Here is a 17,211-nt window from a genome sequence, read left to right as displayed (position 1 = left end):
TACTTTAAGTTCTGGGATACATGTGCAGAAGGCGCAGGTTTGTTACACAGGTACATATGTGTCGTGGTGGTCTGCCGCACCTATTAACTTGTCGTCTAGGTTTTAAGCCCCAGATACATTAGGCATTTGTCCTAATGCTCTCCCTCCCCTTACCCTCATCCACCAACAGGCCCCAGGGTGTGATGTTCCCCTCCCTGCGTCCATGTGTTCTCATTGTTCAACTCCCACTTATAAATGAGAACATGCAGATTACACACACATTTTTAAAACTAAATTTATCCTTTAGGAATCTTCATGACCTGTGCAGATCTTTGACAACAGGCTTAAGTCTTTAGTTTTGTTCCACTTTTCTTTTATAAATAGCCACTCATTTTACCATAGAACAAATTTTTAAATTATTTTGAAAATTATTTTTTCTTTTTAATTTTTCTTACCAAAAATACATTTTTGTATCTGTAACAGTGGTTTTCTTTTGTTGTTGTTGTTGTTTTTACCTCTCTCTCTGTGTTACTGATTAGCTTCCTTATGTCTTGGTTTGATTTTCTTTTTAAATTCATATTTTGAAATAATCTTTAAACAACTTATGAATTAGAAAAAAAGGTTTTTTTCAATAAAAAGCATGTTTTATGTCTTCCTTATTATTTTTCTCATTTAAAAGATATTTTGCTTTTTTGGTATACTTTGTATATAGTAATATATATAAATTAATAGAATTTTAATTCTTAGTAACCTTAAATTTTAGTGAAACATAGGAAGTAAGAAAGTTGAACTTTCTGTTACACATCAATATTTTATTTTATTTTATTTTTTGAGGCGGAGTCTCGCTCTGTCGCCCGGACTGGAGTGCAGTGGCCGGATCTCAGCTCACTGCAAGCTCCACCTCCTGGGTTTACGCCATTCTCCTGCCTCAGCCTCCCGAGTAGCTGGGACTACAGGCGCCCGCCACCTCGCCCGGCTAGTTTTTGTATTTTTAGTAGAGACGGGGTTTCACCGTGTTAGCCAGGATGGTCTCGATCTCCTGACCTCGTGATCCGCCCGTCTCGGCCTCCCAAAGTGTTGGGATTACAGGCTTGAGCCACCGCGCCCGGCCACATCAATATTTTATAGATGAGAATCATTTTATAACATTAGAAACATATTTCTCCATACCATAATTTTCAAGGAGTATTAATAGACATAAATATAGTCTTTTGATAAAATTTGAAAAGCCAGGAACAAATAAATTTATGTTTAGCAATGTATGTTTTAGTATTTGATTTGAAAATGACCCAGATGCTTAATGAGTATTTATTTCTTAATTTAATATAATTTTAAGATTTAAAGTTACCAAAAAGATTTTTTGAAACTATGAAGAGTTTATAAACATTTGTGCTATTTATGTTTACCTAATTTATTTATTTTTCACAATATACTTAGATTATTTATGAAAACTGAGATATTAGACAAGGCTAGTCATTATCATACACTATTATTTTGTTAACCATTTTTATAGCCTGTGACTATCAGGTGTTTATCACCCAAGTAAGGACCTTAAAGTTAAATATTTGAGTATTTTGTGGATAACTTCAAAACTATAGCTGTTTTCATTAAATCAATACTATTAAATTAGTTTTACTTACCAAAGAGTTACATAAACAAAGATCATTCTGTTTTTAGGCTGGGTTTATAGTTTTATGACCTTAGTGTCAAACCTTGCCTATCATGTTAAAACATCTAGCAAAGACAAATATAAACTGATCTGATAACTAAACCCAGGGAAAAACATATGTTGACAATACTGAAGACATTTCTATTTTTATTTTACCAACAATTTTTAAATTATTTTATTTACCAAAAATTTATCTAAGTTTTATGAACTTAAAACCGAGTTAGTATATTTTTTATGAAATACTTAAGTACTCAAGGTTTCCTTTTAAGTCAGTTAATTAATTAATTAATTAAGGTTTTTGAATATATTTTGGTAGAAAAATATACTAACAAAATGAAAGACAGACAACACAAATACATACACGAAAGCAGATTCTCAAGCAGTAAAACATAGCAATATAAATTCACTGATTTATATAAGGACAGTTGGATCCAAATGATATTTCTGATCAAATGGAACCTGTTTTTCCGGCTACATTTTACTTTACTCAGTAGGTAATCTCATGAAGGCTGTGTATTGAAGCTTCAAGCAAAGAGGTTTTTATTGCAGTTTGATTTTTAAAAACCTCTTTTTATCTTAAATGAGCTCAGGAGTTAAATATTTAAATGTTTGTATTTTAGTTATGACTGGCTAAATTGTACAAGGGAACAATATCCAGGTGGCCTTGAATTTTAGCAACAAATTTATCTTTTTGTTTACAGGTCTGGTTTGCTTGATTAGTTGATGTGGGCAGGGAAAGTTTTAGAAAAAGATGTTTATAGTTTCGGGGTTTTTTCCTTGGCTTTTGCTGGTGTATGTGTGGCAGACTAAGCAAAATTTTTATGCTGCATGGAGAAACCTTATATTATTGCTCTGTCTCAAGACTTTGACCTGTTTGATCTGAGAACATAACTTTTATAAACAATGCTATCTTGTTCTTTCTCTTTTAGACTATCAATCTTTTAATTAACTGTTTCATCACACTAAGTGATCATAGCACAGTATGCCTAAATTTACATTTCCAAAAGGGATGACTCTTAGGCGTGCAAGGTTAGGTTGTTGGTTATCATGGAGCTGTTGTAATTTGAAAGCACTCTCTCTTTTTTAAAAGTCTTGGCTGAAGTGCCCTAAGAAAAACCTTTTACTGTTTTTGAAATTAATAGCAGTAGATTATCTTAATAACAGTGAAAAAGAGAGCAGATTTAAAGCAATCAGAGAGGAGGTAAAAAAAAGGAAAATAAAGCGAGGGAGATAAATTAGGAGATTTCACATGCTGGCATTTTATTTTAACCTTGTAGTTGCAGTTTTAAAATTTGGTACCAAGGAAAACAAGCTTGGGGAGTTCTAGTAATTCCTATAATGGCCACTGATTTAAAAATGTGCATGAGGAAAAGCCATGTAGCTGGATGGAGTCCCAGAAAACCTGGCATGCCTTAATATTTGAGAATTCTGTTTCATTTCTTATTCTCTCGAGAGCAAAGTAAATCCTATAAATCCTGACAGGGAATGTCAAGAGTTTAGACCAGTGTTTTAGATGATGGCAACCTCCCCAGTGGCTTTTAATTTGTCATCTCACATCCACCATTTAGAATGTTTACTTTTGTTCTCAGAAAATGCTCAGAAACAAGCATGGGGGAAAATAATCCAAATTATATATAGACATGCATAGCCAAACTAAAATAAACCAAAATAAAAATGTTTACAAAAATTTTAAGCCAGGCATACAGATCAAGGAAAATATTAAACCAGGTATGCAGAAGGAATCAATAGTGAATGCACCAGTAAAGGCACGCCTCACTAACAGAACATGAGTTCCATAGAAACCAGAAAAGTATACCCATCAGAAAGACAAGATCACTTTGTACTAGAAGGGACTTGTCAGAAAAAACAAAAAAGTCTCCTTTTCCCAGGAGGAATGCAAGGTCCAGGTCTCAAATAAAGTCAAAGAGCTTTTACCAAAAAAATGGGGTCTTGGCCTAATACTCACCATGGATGAAAAGATGAGCTATGGAAGAAAAGAGTTCAAAGGACTCAGATATGCTGACTGTACACCAGTCTCAAGAATCATACACTTTCTCCAAAGATTATCATGCTTCAAATCCCACTTCTGACATCAGTTATGTTATCCTAAATAATAGAGAGGGAGATTCTCTTAAAGAAAATAATATTTCTTTGAGAACGAACATTGCAATGGGAATACATGTGTAATACTAAACTATATGCATATTTAAGGAGGTTAAAAAAAAAAAAGCCAAAGACTTTTAAGGGAAAAATGAGGAGGACCACATAATTGTTTTTGATAATTATATCCTTGGCTACCAGGATTAATAAAAAGGATGGCATCAGTCTAAGGTTGGGCAGGGACTTGCCGGGAGGACACCCTTGCAGAGGTATTTTTGTGTGTGTATAAGGTTGCAATAGCCTTTGTGTAAGGTTGTGCTTTTTGTAGTCTTTTGTGATACTTCTTCTTATCTGGCATTTTTGCATGAGTACCTTGTCCTTCTGGCCTTTCCTCACTTCATTTAAACATTTTTTTTTAAACACAATTGACTCCATTTTGATTCTGACAATTTTCACAAAAGTCTATTGGTTTCTCCTCTGCATAACCTTCCTTTTTGCTTAAGAACAGGGCAGCTGTGGTTTGGTCTGTCTTGTAACTGGAAGATAACATCAACTCTTCTGTGCTGCAGCCCATCATTCCCTGTGCATATGTCTGATTTTTTTGCAGCATGCAGGGTGACTAGTCTTCCCTGTGTTGTCTAGAATTGGGGTGAATTTCCCCTCTCTTCTTGCATCTTGTCCTAGTGGGAGCCAAAATTACACATTGCTGGAATGCCTGGATGGGGTGAACGTTTCAGTCTCTTTCCAGAAAGAGGGAGCAATAGGTTCCTACACAATTAGTGCTGTTGCTGAGTTGTGGGTTAGTAGGCTACTCATCAGGAATGAATCTATGAGCCATTTAGACTCAGCTTCAGAAAGCATTGCGAGTGAACAAATAAAAGGCTTACACTTGCATTTCTAATTCTAATCACATTGAGCAGGATAATTTATTGACCAAGATGGAATGTAACTCCAGGTCCAGCAAAGGAATGTCCTACTTGAAATTTAATTGTGTACAAAAAATGCAAAGTCAGGTGTTACTATCCTGCAATCAGGTTGGGGAATAAGTTGAATGATTGCTACAAAATCCTTTTGCAATTCTTAAACCAGATCCCAGGTGATGGTGGCAGGGAATCATCAGTCAAGAGCCAGGTGGGAGATCCAGTGAGGCTAAATCTAACTTTTCTCTCAGTAAAGACAATCATTCTCTCTCAGAAAGTCACTGAGTCCCTCTATTAACAAGGTAACTGCAGCCTTGGAGGCAGGTTAAAGCTTAGAAAATGCCAAAGAACCATCCTATAGTCTAATACTGGATGAATGAGGGTAGTTTTAAGCCAATTGTGTGTATATTAGACTGAAATCTATCTTTCTTCCTTTCTTTCTTTCCTTCCTTCCTTCCTTCTCCCTTTCTCTTTCTTTCCCCTCCTCTCCCTTCCTCTCTCCATCCCTCTCTTTTCCTTCTTTCTTGCTCTGCTCCCTTCCTTCCTTCTTTCCATCTCTCTCTCTTCTTCCCTCCTCTCTCTCCTTTCCTTCCCTTTAGTTAACAAAGATCACTTCAGTCTTATCCATCCTATGTAAGGTATTGTGTTTCCAAGATAGAGGACTCATTGCCCCTCAACAACAAGTTCCACCCTGCAGAGGCAACAGCAAAGGCACAAAGACATGAAGCTGGCTGGCCTGATGGAATGAGGCAGGCAGGCAGGTTTGGCTGGAAGGTGCAGTTGGTGGTGATGGTGGTGGAGGCAGATGATCAGGTGAGGCAAAAAACATGGGTAGAGTGTGAAGGGTCAGCAATGTCAGAACAAGTGGCTGACAAGCATATAAGAAGGTGTATCAAAACTCCCCAAAACCTCTCCAAAAATGAGGAAAAATTTTCAGGGATCTGCTTTCCTCAGAGATGAGGTCCCTAATTAATTGATCTAATATGACCTGACAGCCTTGTGATTTAATCTAGAAAAAACCTGTCAGAGAACAAAGCCAAAACCAAATAAGACTGGCCTGGGTGATGCTGAGATCTAGAGACAGAGTCCTGGTGATATCAGCCCTGGATCTCCATGCTGAATCCGCTTCTCCTCTGGACCTTACTGCTGCATGAGCCCATAACTACTCCCTGCCCCTCTTCATTGCTAAAGACATTCAAAATTATATTGATGCCAGGTATACATTAATGAGTTCTTTTTGTCTTTTCTTTTTTTTTTTTTTTTTGAGATGGAATCTCACTCTGTCACCCGGCTGGAGTGCAGTGGTGCAATCTTGGCTAACTGCAACCTCCGCCTCCTGGGTTCAAGCAGTTCTCCTGCCTCAGCCTCCCGAGTAGCTGGGATTACAGGCATACGTCACCAAGCCCAGCCAGTTTTGTACTTTTTGTAGAGATGGGGTTTTGCCATATTGGCCAGGCTGGTCTCGAACTCCTGACCTCAAGTGACCTGCCTGCCTCGGCTTCCCAAAGTGCTGGAATTACAGATGTGAGCCACCACACCCGGCTACATTAAAGAATTCTAACTAATAAAAATAAAAATACAAAATACTCAGGAGATCTGAAGGTGTTAAGGTCATACACATTCATGCGGGCTTTTCCTGACTTTCCAGAGTAGGTGAGATTCTTGGGTTACATAGTCTTCACTTGCAACAATTGCAATTATATGATTATGCCATTTGTTTTGGTGTGATGTGGCTCTCATGAGGGTAGGGAATATGCTTTTCTTGTTGCTTATCTGTTTTTTCTTAGTATCGCACACAGTGCCTAGTGGGACATGAATTCTCAACAACTTTTTACTGAATTTAAAAAAAAAGAATTTCGTTGCAGGAGAATGAGAGGTTTGCTAGGGGAGCTGGTAGTTTACATGGGCCCTGGAGGATGGTGAATCAGTCAGGATGGGCTATGTTAGGCTGCAGTAACAACCTCCCTCAGAATCTTAGCAGCACATGGAAACAGGTTTTCTTTCTTTCCTGTCTACTATTACAAAATATTATAAACGGAGTAGCTTATAAATAGCAGAAATTTATTTCTCATAGTTCTGAAGGTTGGGAAGTCCCAGATCAAGGCCCTGCTGCCTGGTGAGGACCTGTTGCTCATAGACAGTCATGTTTTGACTATAATCTCACAAGGCAGAAGGGTAAAAGCATCTCTCTGGGGTCTCTTTGATAAGAGCACTGGTTCCATCCAGGAGGGCTTCACCCTTATGACCTGATATCCTTCTAGAGGCCCCACCTCCTAACACCATCACATTGAGGGTTGGCTTTCAACATGTAAATCTGTGGGGCGGTGGGGACACATACATTCCTGCCTTAGCAATTGCCATGTTGCACGTCCATTTTAGGTCAGTTGCAGGCTCTGTGTTGTGTTTCCTTCCTCCAAGCCCCAGGGAATGGAGCCTCCACCATTTGGTGTTTGGCTAGTTACAGTGGCAGGAGTCAGAAGAGCAGCTGAGTCACAGTGCTTGCAAAAGTTCCCACCCAGCAGTGACACAGGTCACTTCCACTCACCATCCATTGATGGTGCAAGTCACCCTGACATGCCTGACTTCAAGGAGGGAGCGGCAGGAAGAAGGGGAAAGGAAATGGGTGGTGATCAACCCTGCTGTGTTTCCAGGAAGAGTAAATGAGTGAAGTCACCATAGGTGAAGGGGGTGGGAAGACTCTCTAGGAGGAGAAAGCAGCTTAGTCAAAAGTTCAGAGATGTAGGTGAAGATGAATATTTTCAGGAGAAGCAGTGAGTGACTCTGGCTGGAGGAGAATGTGGGGAGGCAGACACAAGCCTGGGCTCACCGAGGAATATCCCTATGGCCACACCAGGGCTGGCGTGGTGAACTTGGCAGGCAACAGGAGCAGTGAAAGGCCTAATGAGGCAGGACCTATGATTTCGATTGATCAAGATGACAATGGAACTGGCCATGTGATCAAGGGCATGGGAGGAACAGAGAATAAAAGGGGCTGCTGCGGGACCCTACGAGTGCACTGTTGTCAGGGCTGCTCTGAGCAGCCCCTTGAGTACATCTCTCAGCAAATATGCTACAAGTACTTGCTAAATCCATGTTAGCCATATATGGGGTTGAACAGTTTCTCTCTGAAAATTCACGTCTATGCAAAACTTCAAAAGAGCCTGGTGTAGTGGTGCATGTCTGTAGTATCAGCTGCTTGGGAGGCTGAGATTGGAAGATCGATCTCTTGAGCCCAGGAGTTAGAGGCCAGCCTGGGTAACATAGCAATATTCCATCTCTAAAAAAACAAACAAACAAAAATTACCATATTTGGAAACAGGATGTTTGCAGAATATAATTAGGTAGGTTAAGATGAGAGGTCACAGAGAGACGAGAGAGGAAGGAATGTGCTGACGGAGACCGTGATTGAAGTGATGCATGTATAAGCCAAGGAGCAGCAGGGATTGCCAGGAACCACCAGGAGCCAGGAAGGGGCGAGGAAGGGTTCTTCCCTGAGACTTCAGAGGGAGCAGGTCCCTGTCCACATCTGGAGTTTTTACTTCTAGCCTACAGAACGGTGGGAGAATACATGGCTGCTGTTTTAAGCCACCCAGTTTACGGTGATTTGTTATGACAGTCCTAGGAAACTCATCCAAGCCAAGAGTGAGGAGAAACTGATTTTCTAAGGGCCAAACATTGCACAACTCTTCATTTATGTTCAAAGTAAAGGATTTATGACATATCCTGAACATAGCCTACCCTTCACCCTCATTTAGAATTGTATTCCTTTCACAGTTTTTTAAAAAAAAATTTTCATTGCTCACAACTTGATATTACAGGCCAGGCATGCTTGCAGAGAACTGGGATAATTTACTTTTACTTAAGTAAAAATCCCAGATGGCAGTCCCTCCACTTGGGATCACGAAGCAGGTAGAATCCCCTTTTCCCTCCTGACAGAGTCCAAGCAGTAACACCGAATAAGATGGGATGAGTTCAAAGAGAAACATCTGCATTTGCTCAGTTCTTCAACCAATATTTACTGAACTTCTCTATGATCAGGTGTGCAAGATGCCAGGAGGGATGGGATGAGATGATGATGATGATGATGATGGTGATGATGACAGTGAGGATGATGGTGAACACTTTAATGAGAGCTTTCTATGTGCCAGGGACTGTTATAGGCACTTTACATATATTAACACATCTATTTATCACAGTGACTCTATATTGTGTATCTTATATACAAGGAGGCAGAGGCAGGAAATGAAATAACTTGCCCAAGACCATAGAGTCTGCAAGTGGCAAAGATAAGATATAAATAATTCTCCAAGAGCAGACAGTGGTGACTTCTGGGGATAGAGAAGTGGGAAAGTGGGGGGACAAAGGCTGTGGTTTTTCCTAACAAGTTTTGAAGACTTATTTGACCAGGTTCAACAAAAACTTGACAAATACTACAAAGCAAAAGGAAGAGGAGATGAGACGAGCCTTTAGGTACAAATGCCTGTTTTGGAAAGTTTAGGGAGGAAGGGGTGACAGGAATTGGGCTGCAGTACAGGAGATGGGGACTTGGGATTAAGAGGGGATTGGTTTAGGGTGGATCATTGATTGCAGTGAATCATTACTTGTTGATTAGTTTGATCCAAAAGAAAGGGAGAGATAGATGCTGGAGGAGAGAGGGGGTTCCAAGGGAGCCCAGGACTGGAGCTGGGAAGATACTCACTTTTTAGGGACACTTTTTCATTTTGACAGACAGAAAAGATGAGGGTCTGCAGCAGTAGACCCATAAATTGTGATTGAAAGGCCTGACGGTTTCTCTCACTCATTTCCTCCATGCACAGAGAGGTGGAGTAATTTGCCCCAGGTACTACAGCTCGTAAGTGGTGAAGTTGGAGTTGGGGCCACAGACCACTGGGTTCTTCCCCATGAATCCCCGCTGCATCTTGGTCTCTCCCAACCCCGAGTACCCACGAGTTTTAAGAAAGACAGTTGGGAATAGGTGATCCCTATGGTCACATTTAGTTAGAATATTCTAGTATAAAATCTAAGGTGTTGTTAAGTAGAAATTTCCAGGGGACATTAGTCCAGAAAATCCGATCTCATCCTGTGATGGATTTGCAGCGCGTGTGCATTTACTAAGCAAATCTGATTCTACTGCTGACCAGCGAGAAAGAGGAATAATGTAAACAGTCAGTGCATTTGCACCCACATTCAGCTCTGTGAGCTTCTGCCTCCTCAGCTGGCTGGGGTGGGGGATGTGGAGGTGCATGCAGCTCCCACGTCCCAGAAAGGAGCCCCTGCATAGGGTGGGCATCCTCTATGCTTTATGTGCATCCAGGCCTGTACTAAAGACAGTCTTTCTCCTGCGGAGTGACACTTAACTAAACACGAGAAAACTACTTCATCTGGTGCTCAGTGGAAGAAAACATCCTTTTCAATGGGGAAGGAAAATTGGCTGTGTTGGGCTGAGGGAGGGGAGTGTGGAATCCAAATGGTGTCTTCCTCAGGCCTTCTCCAAGGTGATGTGGACTCTGATTTTAGAATACCATCATTTGGAAAATTGTGATCCACTGTTCAAATTCTTGCCTCCCCTCTCAGCTCTTTTCTCTTCACTCCACTCTCCTTCCTCTGTCCTCTGACTTGTTCAATGCTAATGGTCTTCCAGAAGGTTAGGCTTCCCACACAAGCCCAGCCTCCCACCAGGTATCCTCCTCGGGGTTTCAAGCTGCAAGTCTGGGCTGCTCTTAGCGTTCTGTCCTGAGGACCTCTTCTAACGGACAGGCAAGGGCCTCCCCTGGCAAAATGCCCTTCTAATTCCATGCACTAGGAGTTCCATTTGTTACTGAAGAAGTGGGCCGCCTTCCCTGCGCTTTTGAACTTGACATTCCTTATCTTGACACTCCGCACTTTTGAACTTGACACTCTTGTATCTTTAGCAGATAAAAAGCCAAAGGTGTTCACTCAATAAATCGCCACAATGAGGGAGCCTACGGGAGAATGGGTATGTGTAAGCTGGCTAAAAGAAAACAGGCACACAGACTGCTTGATCTGGGAGGGTCTTTAGACAACGTGATGGCTCCCAGAGATGCACATTTTGTTGTTGTTGTTGTTGTTCATGATCATGTCCCCAGGGTCTAGAATGATGCCTGGGCATAGTAGGTCCTTAATATAGTTAGGGAATGAATGAGTTCAGCTCAACCACGCTATATGGATGGAGAAACTGCATCTTGGGGCTGTACTATGCTATGCACCTGTAGAAAATGTCTTTGCCTTTTCAGTCCTTTCCCAGTGGCGAAGCACAGGACCCAGCTCATAAGAGCAGCTAAATTCTGTTACTTGTGGAATGACATAATAAATCAGTTTAAGGGCCTAGGGAGGCATGTGGGATGCAGAGAGGAAAGCCATGGCCCCTGCCTTAGGGACAGCATGGGTTGGCATAGAAAAGAGGTTTACAATTCAGCAGGAAGTGTGTGTGCGCACGCGCGTATGTGTCTGTGGAGGGGCAGGGAGGGTCACCTGAGCTTGCCCTGGGTCTGGTCCTGGGCTCTGGCAAATTCAACGCTGGGCAGGTAGCCTGAGGACAATGACGGTGCCAGCTGTGAGTCAGGCTTCCTTTATTCATAAAATCATGTTCCTCCATGCAGTGCTTCTCAACCTGGCTGCACGTCAGGAGCCGCCTGGGTAGCTTTGTAAAAACCCCAAATGCCCAGTTAGTTTGCACCCTCTGAGATTCTGATTAAACCTTTCTGGAGTCCATCTCTCTTTTTATTATCTACTTATTTATTTATTAATTTTGGCGGCTCCTCTGGGGCTTCTCATGTGCAGTAGGGGTTGAAAATTGCTGGTTTCTTTGGCCAGATGAGAACATGCAGGCAATAGTTACAAATAGAGCAGCAGAGCAGGACAGTGCTAAGGTTGGAAAGGGTGTGTCATTAAAGTTCAGGAAATCAGAATAGGAAGGGGTGAGAACCCTCCCATCTGGGTTTGTGGGGCAGGAGAGAGGAGCCCAGTGGGCAAGGTACAGTGAGTGTGCTTAGAACTGGGAAGATGAGGGTAAGGGGAGGCGCTGGGTGCCGGGCGGCGGTGGGCAAGATGGACGGGATTAAACTGGAGCGAGGATTTAAGCGAGAGCTTTCGCGACAAGGGTGAGAATCGGAGGGAACCTATCCAGCGAAAGCGAAGGCGGCTGCTGGGCAGGCAGCTGAATCCGGCTGGGGAGCCGAGCGGGTGAGACCCGGAGGAAGTGAAGGGAGTCGCTCAGGGCGCGGCGCTACTAGACTCTTAGAAGAAACTCTGAGGCAGAGCTAGGGGGCCTCCGCCCACACGGAGACACAAGGAAGTCCACATGCACACGCACGAGCGCGCACATGAACACGCACAAGCACACAAACGGCTCCTCCGGACAGGGCATACGCGCCCGCTGCACAGGCCGAGGACCGGGACTCGGAGGGGACTGCAGAGCCTACCCACAACCCGGGCCCTGATGCCCCTCCCGGCCGCGCCCCTACGAAGGCTTGCGCAACAGGCGGCGGCTCCAGTGGGCGCCCGCCGCACGCTGCCTCAGCCCAGCCCTACGCGCCCGGGAGGAGGGAGCGGGGAAGGGGTGTGTCCCGGCTGCGTGCGGGGACCGCGAGGGTCTGGGAGGGGCGAGGCGCGGGGGCGGGGCCGCGGTGCCTATAAAGTCGCCCTCCGCCGGGACGTAAACAAACGTCGTCTGGCTCACTGCTCGCGCTCAAGCTCGCCAGCTCAGCCTCCGCCCTCGGCTTCCGCGGGGCGCTGCGCCGCCAGCCTCAGCACCGTCCTTTCTTTTCTCCCTCGTGTTAGGTAAGCCCGCGCCTTCTTCCACCGGGCGCGACGCGGAGCAGAAAGGGGCCGCCCGTGGGGTGCCGCTGGAGCGCCGGGACCGCGCTTTGTAGCCCCTCGGAGCCCTGGAGTAAGCGCCCCGGAGCTGCAAGTGCGCGGCCACCCCTGGGCGCGGGCGCGAGGGGGCTTTGGGTGCAGACACCGCTGAAGTTGGGGGTGTTCAATTACGGAAAGGGAGGAAAAAAAGATTCCCATTCATCTCCCCGCTAGCTGTGGATATGGGGTTTTGGAGGTCCGGAAGGGGGTGATGAGACGGCCCGAAAACGCCAGGATAGCGTTTCCTGGCCTCCTCTCCGAATCCCAGCTGGCGCCGCTGGCAGGGGGTGCGCGCTGGACGTGGGTGTAGAAGGGACTAGGGGAGTGTGTGTGTGAGTGTGTGTGTTTGGGAACGGAGAGATTGAGCGCGAGTGTGTAGATGGGGATGGTAGAGGTGAGCGGCGCTGGCGAGGAGGCTGGAGAAGGGGGCGTGGGTGTGTCTGGCTCGCAGACTGGGTCGGGAACGGGCGTGGGTCCGAAAGGTTGGTGGCGCTTCAGTCCCGTAGCACACACAGGGCGGTGTGCGTGTGAGTGTAAACGTGTGTTGGGGGGAGGGTCCAGGGTGTGTCACAGTGCAACACGCGAGCGGGAGCAAGTGTCTGCGAGCGCCGCTGGGCAGGGTGCGCCCCCGGAGGAACCCGCGGTTGGAGCAGCGGCGGCGTGGGAGAAGTGGCCTGGGCGAGAGGGGTCTCGCGGACATTTGGCGGCCCCTGAGCTGGCTGGAGCTAGGAGTGGCGTCATTTTCGCCTCCGCCCACCCTCCTCGCTTTCCTCCCCTCCCCTGCCTCCGGTGCTGGCCGCTCCTGCTCTCCAGGGGGGAGAACAGCTGGAATTACTCCGACGTTCCTGGGGGATCCGCCGCGGTCTCTGATTCAGCCTCGGGAGGAGATTCGGGCTGGGCGTGGGGAATGCGGCTGGTTCTGGGGGAAACACACTGTCACCCCTCTGTCAAATTAGTAGCTGGAGCTGGAATGTAGTGGGTAGGTTCCTTACTCCCACCCCTCCCCCATACCTCCCCGCCTGTTGTCCCTGCTGTCCCTGGGGGTCCTGAACAGCAGGCCTTTGTGGCTTGGAAGTGGGAGATGCCTGGCAGCGGATGGGGGAGGCAGGGCCCTTGGTTATCTTATGCCCACCCAAGAACAACTCTTCCTCACGGACGCTGAGGCACTTCAGTTTGCTTGGTTTCTTTAAGCTACTGGGAAATACCTAAGATTCAGAGGTCAGCCAGTGGCCAGGCAGGAGGGCGGTAGACATCCTTATAATAGCCATCAGCTGCACGGGACCTTCTCCTAAGCTGTATCAAATGAGCATATCTAAATACAAACCCCCCTGTTGTTGCTGCAGAAATGCAGTTTCAAGGTGTATTTTTCAGTGTAGACTCTTCCTGTTTAGAAATTCTGGCGTCCGTATTGAGTTTCACAAATGTGATTGAAATAAGCAAGGTGCAGAGGGGGCAAACCCCAGCGCCTGTCTTGGAAGGGCTGCTATTTGATGGGGAAGACACACAGCTGGAGACAGAGACTGGTTCTGTGTGGTGTGTGTGGCGGCAGAGCCAGCCCCAGGCTGGGGTGGCACAAAGTGGGGGATGGAGGAAGGTGTAAGGGAGAGAGGGTTTTGGTGTGGATGGAAAACGGGGTGTTCCCCTGACCTGTGACTTCTTAGCTTTGCAGGACCGTGTCTCCCACGAGAATGTAAGCTGTATCTGGGCAAGGAGAAGGATTTGCCTGCCTTGCCCTGTAACCTGGCCCCTGGCCCAGTGCCTGGCAGGTGGGAGGAGTTGAAATATGCACATGGGATGAAGTGGATGGCGCTGGGTCTTCTGCCCCATTCTCTGTGAACCAGCAGGTTGAGTTTCGGGCAAGGTAATAGACTGTGCATGGGTGGAGGTGTTGGGTTTGGCTTTTGAGGGACCCTGGAGTGTCTGTTTGAGTCTCTTCTGAAGAAGTTGTTTTGGAGCAACAAGGTTTGATCATTTGGAATGGAATAAAAAAACTCACACAGGACCTAGTCCAACTTCTTCCCATTTTACAGATGGAAAATGAGGCACAGGGATGGGGAGGGATGTGCCCAGGCCGAGCTGAGCTGGAGCTCAGCTTTGTGGGAGGCTCCTGGGTGGGACTGAAGGCAGTGGAAAGGGTTCCTGACAGGATTTTGCCTGCCTGCGATGGAGGGGCAAAAGGAAATTGCATCTTCACTGAGTTTCTGGTGAGGAAACTTTTGAGGCCAAAGGGGCAGAGTGGGATGATTTTTTTTAAAGTGTAAATCAGGTAATTTTGAGAGATTAGCAAAGCCAGCCTGAAGAGCAGGGGCTTAGAGGCTGCAGCCCCCTGAGTTGACCTTTGACTGAATGGGGGCTGCCCCCCATGACAGAAGACAGATTTAACTGAGCTGAGGGCCTCCCCCCGGGGTACACTGAAACCCGCTGGCTTGAACTTGCCTTCACATGGCCCTGAAAGAAAGATGGCATTGTGTTTTTCTGATGGCCCAAAGCTGCAGTTCTTCCTTGGGACCCAACCCCAGAGAATCCCATTCCAGACGTGACTCAAAGGCCCTGTCCTGAGAGAAAGCATGATGACTCAGCATCTAAGACTCAAGCAGAGTTCAGGTTTGACTCAGCCTGGAAGGAAGGCCAGGGAGGGACACGGCATCTCTCTCCCTCCAGAACAGCCACTGTCTCCCTTCATCCGCCTTCATCCTCACAAGAACACTGCCTGGACCGTATTGCTCCATTGAGTGGATGAGGCAACCGAGGCCAGGAGAGTTTCAGGATTTGCCTGTAGCCATATGGCTCAGGTGGGAGAGCCAGACTTTGAACCGGGCAGTTGGACTTCAGAGCCTTTGTTTTTTTTCCGTGGCAACATGTTGGGGCGCCTGAAGAAATCGGGATCGAATGAAAGGGCAATCAGGAGCTCCATGCCTCAGTTTACTTTTCTGTAAAATGAGAGTAACAGACATGGCGTCATCAGGATGTGTAGCTATTAATCTGTGTAAACTGAGAACAGCACCCAGCGTGTGGAAAACAGTGTGTAGGTGTTTGTTGTCAGGAACACCCACAGAAGACATTCTCAAGGTATCTTCTTGGCAAGCAGAGTCTGGGGCCCTTTGTCCTAAACCTACCCAAGGCTGTGAAAGTGCCTGCAAATGCTTGACCTAGGTTTTGCTTTTTGCTAAGCTTATGTAGGTTGCATAATAGTGTCATGAGAACCTCTTCTGAAATGCACATTTCCATGCCCAGAATCGCAGGATTTTGCCTGCCTGCGATGGAGGGGCAAAAGGAAAATCTCCTTTTCCTTTTCCTTTTCCAGTCTCCTGCGATTCTATCTCCATCAGGGGATACCCTATTGTTTCAAAGCTCTCTTGGCTGGGTTGGGAGTGGGGTATCCTGCAGGCAGCCAGAGTTGAGTACTTCTGCTCTGGAACGCCAGGGGAGAGAAGAGAGGAAGGTGTGGCCATGCATGCCACTGTACCTTCAGGCCACACCCTGTGTCTGCAGTGCCTGGGAATTCGTGCTCAGCCAATGGCTCTTCTTTGCTACAGTGCCTTGGAGGTTCAATGCATCACCTCATCTAACTGAGGTAGAAGACATTCTTTCCACCTCTCAGGTCAGAAAATTGAGGCTCAGGCTGGTGACTCTTGTGTCCAGAGTCCAGTGAGTGGGGTTCTGGCCAAGGTGAGCCTCCTGAGCCTTTTCCACACTCCAACATTGCCCTTGGAGGCTGACCACACCCTCCAGGCCCACGTTTTGAGAATGAGTTTGGTTTCCTGGATCCACCGCAGGCTGCTGTTCCTGCGTCTCTTGATGGCTGTGTGGTGGAAGGCCTGCGTGTCCACTTGGCTTTTTACCTTTCAACTTGGAGACAGAGGCAGGCTAGGTAGCGGTCTTGGCTGAGAACTTGGCCCAGGCAGGTGTGCAGAGGGGCTGGGGACACTGAGGCCCCACAGGAAGGCGGTTGCAGAAGTAGAGGGCCATGAGTAGGTGCCAACGTGGAGCCGGGTTCTCGGGGTGGGGGCCATGTGAAAAGAAACCTGGGCTCCCTCGGGTGGAGTGTCAGCCCCAGCGCTACAGAATGGGAATGGATTACACAATCGGGGCCATAACGGGTCTCTTCCGGGGGCCATAACGGGTCTCTTCCGGGGGCCATAACGGGTCTCTTTTTGACCCAGATCTTTGACTTTCCTACCTAACATTGTTTACAGACCTGCCTACCCCCCTGCCTGCCTGGGCTCCATCTCTGACCTTTTGAGTTCAGCAGGTGTTCCTGAACTGAGATGATAGAAAATGAGGCTCCTTAACAGTCTGGGGGCCTTGAGTGCCCTCCCCAGCAGTTTAATCTTTCCTTTCTTTAAATCTGCGGGGGCTTGTCTGCAGCTATACATTTTAACTATGGGTAGAGTTCTGTTTAAAGAGAGGTGGGTGGGGGCCCAGGTCTCCATCTTGTTCTCCTGTCTTCACCCTCAGCCCCACCCCCATGGAACCTAAGAAGGTTCTGAGTAACCCTCTTCAAATGTGGATGTGATAGGGCCATTTTAGAGGTGGGTCTGTGGCCTCTCTCAGCTGGGAATGCTTACCACCTCTCCCTCCTCCTTTTTAATTGTGGGACTCTCCTCCTTTCTCCAGAAAGCCTCCTTGGCTGTCCCCTACTGGAGGGGAGGCTGGATTGGGTCCTTC

The 17,211-nt window shown here is 46.4% G+C and overlaps 1 protein-coding gene across 2 annotated transcripts in view; it reads left to right on the top strand.

Annotated features, from left to right (window-relative positions):
- The first annotated feature begins 12,302 nt into the window (after window positions 1-12,302).
- Window positions 12,303-17,211, top strand: part of NDRG1 (N-myc downstream regulated 1) — a 60,262-nt gene continuing 55,353 nt past the window's right edge. Inside the window, exon 1 of one of the 2 annotated variants that reach the window (XM_033202628.1) lies at window positions 12,303-12,468. The gene's annotated coding sequence lies outside the window, so the exon portion shown is untranslated. The remainder of the gene's footprint in view (window positions 12,469-17,211) is intronic. The other variant, XM_033202629.1, reaches the window with a different exon arrangement.

This window comes from Trachypithecus francoisi, unplaced genomic scaffold (assembly GCF_009764315.1).
Source record: "Trachypithecus francoisi isolate TF-2019V2 unplaced genomic scaffold, Tfra_2.0 Lachesis_group7, whole genome shotgun sequence".
NCBI classification, from domain to species: Eukaryota; Metazoa; Chordata; class Mammalia; order Primates; family Cercopithecidae; genus Trachypithecus; species Trachypithecus francoisi.
The sequence above is the reverse complement of the archived record's forward strand: the minus strand, read 5'-3'. Positions and strand labels throughout refer to the sequence as shown.